The sequence below is a fragment of the Petaurus breviceps genome, unplaced genomic scaffold (genome assembly GCF_028583685.1).
Source record: "Petaurus breviceps papuanus isolate PSGF00001 unplaced genomic scaffold, PetGlider_PUasm1.0 226, whole genome shotgun sequence".
Classification (NCBI taxonomy): domain Eukaryota; kingdom Metazoa; phylum Chordata; class Mammalia; order Diprotodontia; family Petauridae; genus Petaurus; species Petaurus breviceps.
The window spans coordinates 5,415,262-5,421,750 of record NW_027185890.1 but is presented as its reverse complement, the minus strand read 5'-3'; positions in this window follow the sequence as shown (position 1 = coordinate 5,421,750).

Below are 6,489 nucleotides of genomic sequence, written 5' to 3'. Positions count from 1 at the left end.
AAAGAAAATACTTAACAGAAAAGGTTTTTTCATAAGGGTGCATTCACAAAAAGACTTAGTATACAATAACTTTTAACACTGATACTCTGCTAGGAGGGTGAAACTTTAACACAGAAATGTGAAGCAGTTTTTGTTGTTTTAGAATTGCAGGAATAGGCATGTTATGTTTCACTACTCCACATTGTCCCTTTGAAGGTCAATGTCTTATGCAAGCCAGTCCAGGGACTATGCCAGTCTTCCAACTGATGGTTATCTTCTCCAAGATCAGAAATTATCCTGCTGCCAGCCAGCTTCTGAATGATATACCAAAGATCTCTGGACTTTTGAAAGTCTTAAGATTGTCTAGAAGACTAGACATGTCCTTTTTGGGACTACTGTTCAGTTTTTTATACACTAGACAGTAAATAAAAAACAAGAAAAGATAAGAAGGGTCCCTAAGTCCAACATCAGTGTGCCTAAACTGAGATCTTAAAACATGAAAGCAATTGCCATGAGACTGGGATGGGAGAAGAGGCTTTTAATTCAGAGAAGAAATTCAAGTACTAATCTGATCTGCAACCTTGAAGAGAAGAAATAAATGAGGTAGAGTTATTCTGCTTTAAAATTCATTGAATCATCAATTCTCCTTATCCAGTATTTAGTAAGGGTATTGCTTCCTTATCCCTGAAGAGCCTGAATCCTGAATCACTGACTGGATACAGGCAAAGTAGCTCTGTGCCTGCTCCTTGTCACTGTTTTGTTAAAATGAAAAATATGTAAAAAGTCAGAACTGCCAGAACAGAAAAAAAGACAACAGATCAGACAACATAGATCACATGATAGAAAATCTCTCCAAAGCAGTAGAGGATCTAAAAAGAGAATGATAGGCTTGGAATGAAAATTACAGAAGTAGAAGATAATTTGGCATAAGAGAAGCAAAAGACAAATTGGAAAGTACATATGAAGAACAGATAAGTCAGAAGAAAACGACTACTTCAGAGATAACATATGCAGAGAAAAATCAAGGACTACAGGATTCCTGGGGATGGAGGGGGGACATTTCATAAATACCAAAAAGCAGGGACATTTTTTTTAATTACCTAAAACTTTTTAATAGAGATGAAAAAGTACAGATTAACCAAATCCATAAACTATCACACTTGAAGCTCTAAGGTATACAGTGCTTACATTTCAAAATTTTAATATCAAATAAGAAATTGCAGCCAGAAGAGCTTTCAGTGAGGAAACAATGGCAACTGAAATATCTAAGGGTTACTGTGTATCCAGGAGAAATCAGAAGATATTTTAGATTAGGAAATAGCAAAATAAATAAATAAAATTAAAGAAGCTCAGCTGCAACCCAAAACAATACACATTGAAAAAATTTAGTTCAATGAAAAAGAAAAAATATGAGCCTTCAGCAAAGAAGTGATATCAGAGGCATTTATGGTGGGCATGGGAGTAGAAAAGATCAATAGAGCATTTAATTTACAAACCTTCCAATACAAGAAACACAGGAAAGGTAAATAAGTACAATTAGTAGTAAAAGATAAAACAATGTAATGTATTATCTCATGTTTATAAACTATTGTTTGAAAAAATGATTTGAGATTGAGGGAAGAAAAAAAAAACAAAAAAAGGGATCATGAAGTAAATTTTAATGTATCTATGGAGGCTAAAAATACAATGGTTTCAAAGAGCCAGGAGAAGAAAAAGAGAAATAATTGAAATAATATTTTGTGGATCCAAGCCCACATCCCTCTCTAAGTGAATCATCATCTCTTATAGAAGGTATAGCAGTGATAATTGCTTGGGTAAAGAAAGAAGAGACACAAGACAAAAGGGAACTAGACATACTTCATTCAGATTTGAGAGGAACACAGAAGGGAGAGTGATTTCTTTGGTTTCTAAACAAATACACAAGAGATATGGGTGGGCAAGTAGAGTAAGCAAAGAACTAGGATAGGTTATGATGAATTGTTTTTCCAAAAATAAGAAATGAAAGAATACCATAAAATTCTGTTTCCACAGGGTTGGGGCAAAATATATGTCTACAGTGAGAAAAAAAGATTTTCATAATGGGTTTCCTCTCAAGGAAAGGAACATAATATAGAAGAACTTCTCCAAGCAAGAACATCTCCCAGAAAAGAATCCTGTTTAATGAGAAAGAATATGTGTGAATTATTCATTGATTTGTACATTTATTAATTTATTTATTGTGACCCAGATGTAAAATCCATCCTGCAAGGTAAAACACCCTTGCTTCCTACCACTGAATTCATTGTGTTATATTTGTTTACAGTAGGGGTGGCTATAAGCAAAATCATTCCCAGTTATGGTGATTTCAGTTTACTAAGTGGTGGGTGTGGGGGCTGAGGGGAGGATCCTCAAAGAGTTTCCTTTAGGTTAGAACAGTCATGTCCAAACACTCACAGGGAAAGACCACAATGACAGTAAGTGTAAAGTAATGCCTTGATCACACTTTAATGAGCCACAGTGAGTACAGAGGCAAACAGCCCAGGGAGTATAGAGGTAGACCATGCAGGGAGAGGTATGGGGTGGTGGAGAGTGGCAAGCAATAATGGGGAAAAGAATGGGGAGGAGAGATTACAGAGAGTCATGAAATCATGGCTCAGAGTTGGGATAACTTGGCTAGAATGGACTCATAGCAGGCGGAGAAGTACTGGTGGAGCAGGATTTGGGTCTCATTTTCATAGGGGTTTGATGGAGGAGATTATACTCACTCTTCTCCATGCCACATCTGGTTTAGTTCACTAACATATCAACATCATCTCAAAGTTATCAGCAAAACCTTATGGATAGTTCATTTGCATAATGTTTTGCTGGTGTTTTGCACATGTCTGGAGCTTATCTGTGCTTTCCAGATGAAGGACAGTTAATAGGACCAGCGGGCCGTTACATTATGATCTAATTGGTTTCTCCTAATTTAGCACATAGATGTGGCCTCAGTTAATTTTTGAGGCAGTTGCTAAGAACACTCATGTTCCCCTGATTTATTAGAGAGTTTGTAAGTAACTTCTATGTTCCCCTTTGCAATCTTAATTAATACTGTATACTAGCTACATTTAAATTTATATAATGTACTAAAAAGCAGCAGGGACCAGAACAAGATACAGTTTCAACATAATATGGATTCACGAGAATGGGTAGCATCTAGGACATGAGAGGCTCAGATTCAGAGATAGGTTATACATGCCTATCTCTGTGTTGTGGTCTTAGTAAAGGGATGAAATGGGACTGAACCTCGTGACTTGAAATACCAACTGGCATACTTTACTGCTTCTCATGAACTGATATTTTTGTGAGTGGAGCATAGCAGGAAGGCCCACCAAAAATAAAACAAAAGAAGGAAGAGGAGGAGGAGGAGGAGGAAGAGGAGGAGGAGGAGGAGGAGGAGAAGAAGAAGATAAAGGCATAGGAACATGAACTGAGAACAACTATAAAAATGGTATAGAGAAGATTACTCAAATTTAGATTCACCCCTTATAAAGAACATAAATGGAATAGAATAGAAAAGGAGAAATTATTTCAGTATAGACTGAATGGAGATCATCATTAGGAGAAATACAATAGAAATAACAACCTTTTGGAAAAGGGTGCCACACGGGAATGATACCTCTTCTAAGATGTTGGATTGCAGTGGCTTTCAGAGAAAAATAAGTGTGGAGGATTAAGTATTTAAGATTCATTACTTGAGGTGTCTGGGCCAGTAGATAAACTTTATTCTGTGGATGAGCTGTCAGTAACTATTTCAGCAAAGGTGATTGAACTCATGACACAAACAATCAGGCATTCTAAGTCTGTTAAAAAGGTTTTTTTTTTAATGCTTATGTGTGATCATATTATGTTCCTGGTGAACTGCTAGGCACTAATATTTTAGGGATTCAAAGTCAATTCAGCACCTAGCCTCAATAATATAACAAATGTCCCAGATTTAGAAATAGGACCTAAGATCCTTGGGAAGCAGAGTCAAGATGGCAGCATAGAAACAGGACTTCCCTGTGGCTCCAGCTTCCACCTTCCCCAATCCATGTAAAAGGGGACTCTAAACAAACTTTGGAGCTGCAGAACCCACAAAATGACACATAGAAGCTAACCTCCCGCTGAGGTCAGCCCAGCAGGCCATCAGGAATCAGCCATCACAACAATGCTCTGGGAGCCAAGCCCAGCCCCATGCAGAGGCTTTAGCCCCAGGGCAGGCCTGACCAGCCACTGGCCTGAGGGACTCCAGATCAGCAGCACCTGTGGCCGTTTCCAGATTTATCAACACATACATGCGAAGGACAAAGTGAGAGGTCAATGCAGTCTGGACTTTGGGACCAGTAGTTGGGAGTACATGGCTTTTGCCCCCCGGAGAGAGAAGCCACTGAGCCGCAGCACAGCCAGCCAGCACCACATGGCAGCTTCAGCTCCTGGCTTGCAGAGTGTAGGGGGACCAAGCACCAGTCTGAGGGGTAATTGAACTTGCTTTAACCTCCTTGGATCTGGATTGCAGTCTAGGGAGGAGGTCCTGGGGTGTGTGTCCAGCTTGCCAGAGAGTGTGGAGACCTCAGAGAGGGCACCCATCTAATAGGTCCTGCAGCTGAGAAAACCCCAGCGTTTGGGATGAAAGCTCCCCTGTCTAGAGGCAGAGTCCTACTGTGGCAAAAAGCCTGGGGTCAAGTGACTGAGGGGCAACATGACCAGGCAAAGGAAACAAAGCAGACAGAAGATTCCAATGTTAGATTCCTATTTTGGGGACAAAAAGGAGCAAAGCATGGAACAGGAGGAAGACAGTGAAGTCAGAACTACTGCACCAAAAGCTTCAAAGGAAAATACAAACTGGTTGCAGGCCATAGAGGAACTTAAGAAGCAGATAAAAGAAGTGGAGAGAAAATTGGGAAAAGAAATGAGAACAATGCAAGAAAATTACAAAATGAGAGTCAACAGCCTGACTGAGGAAAATACTATCTTAAAAAATAGACTAACTCAAATGGCAAAAGAGGCTCCAAAAGGCAATGAGGAGAAGAATGGCTTAAAAAGCCAAATTTGCCAGATGGAAAAAGAATCTCAAAAGCTCAATGAGGAGAATCATTGCTTCAGAATTAGATTGGAGCAAATGGAAGCTGATGACTTTATGAGAAATCAAAATGCTGTTAAACAGATCCAAACAAATGAAAGAATAGAAGGCAATATGAAATATCTCATGGGAAAAATCACTGACCTGGAAAATAGATCCAGGAGAGATCATTTAAAAATTATTGGACTACCTGAAAGCCATGATCAAAGTTGGAACCTAGAAATCATCCTCCAGGAAGTTCCCAAAGAAAACTGCCCTGATGTCTTAGAACCAGAGGGCAAAATAGAGGTTGAAAGAATTCACTGATCACCTCCTGAAAATGATCCCAAAAAGAAAACTCCTGGGAATATTATAGCCAGGTTCTGGAATTCCCAGATCAAGGGGAGAATATTACAAGCATCCAGGAAGGAACAATTTGAATATTGTGGAAACACAATCAGGATAACCTAGGATCTGGCAGCTTCTACACTGAGGGGCCAAAGGCTTGGAATATGATATTCTGGAGGTCAGATGAGCTGGGATTAAAACCAAGAGTAACCTATCCAGCAAAACTGAGTATCATGTTTCAGGGGAAAATATGGTCATTCAGTGGAATAGAGGACTTTCAAGCATTCTTGATTAAAAAACCAGAGTTGAATAGAAAATTTGACATTCAGATACAAGAAGCAAGAGAAGCATGAGAAGGTAAACAGGGAAAAGAAACCATAAGGAACGTATCCAAGTTGAACTATTAACATTCCTACATGGAAAAACAATAATTGTAACTGATGAAACTTTTCTCAGTAGTTGAAGGGAATAGAAATATATATATATATGAGGCTATATGGGCATATGAATACATATGTGAATGTGTGTATATATGTTTACAGGTATACATAGATAGAGGGCACAGGACCAATTTAACAGGAAGGGATGATACTTAAGAGGTGAAATTAAGAGGTGAGAGAGGAATATAATGAGAGACAGAATGGGGTGAACTATCTCATATAGAAGAGGCAAGGAAAAGTGGTTACAATGGAGGGGAAGAATAGGAAGGCAAAAGGGAATGGGTCAACCTTATTCCCATTGAATCTGGCTTGAGGAGGGAATGACATACACACTAAATAGGGTATCTCACCCTCCAGGAGAGTAGGGGGAGAAAGGGTTGTGAGGGGGGATGATGGAAGGGAGGGCAGGCTGGGGGGGAGGGAAGTTGGGAGCACCCACTTTTGAAAAGGGATGGGATCAAAGTAGAGAATAGAACAAGTGGGAGGTGGGATAGGAGGGAGGGAAATATAGTCCGTCTTTTACTATACATCCTCTATGGAAATGTTTTGCATAGCTACACATGTACAACCTATCTGAACTGCTTATCTTCCCAGTAAGGGTGGGTGACAAGGGAGGAAGGGAATGAATCTGGAATTCAAAGTTTTAAAATCAAATATATGTAT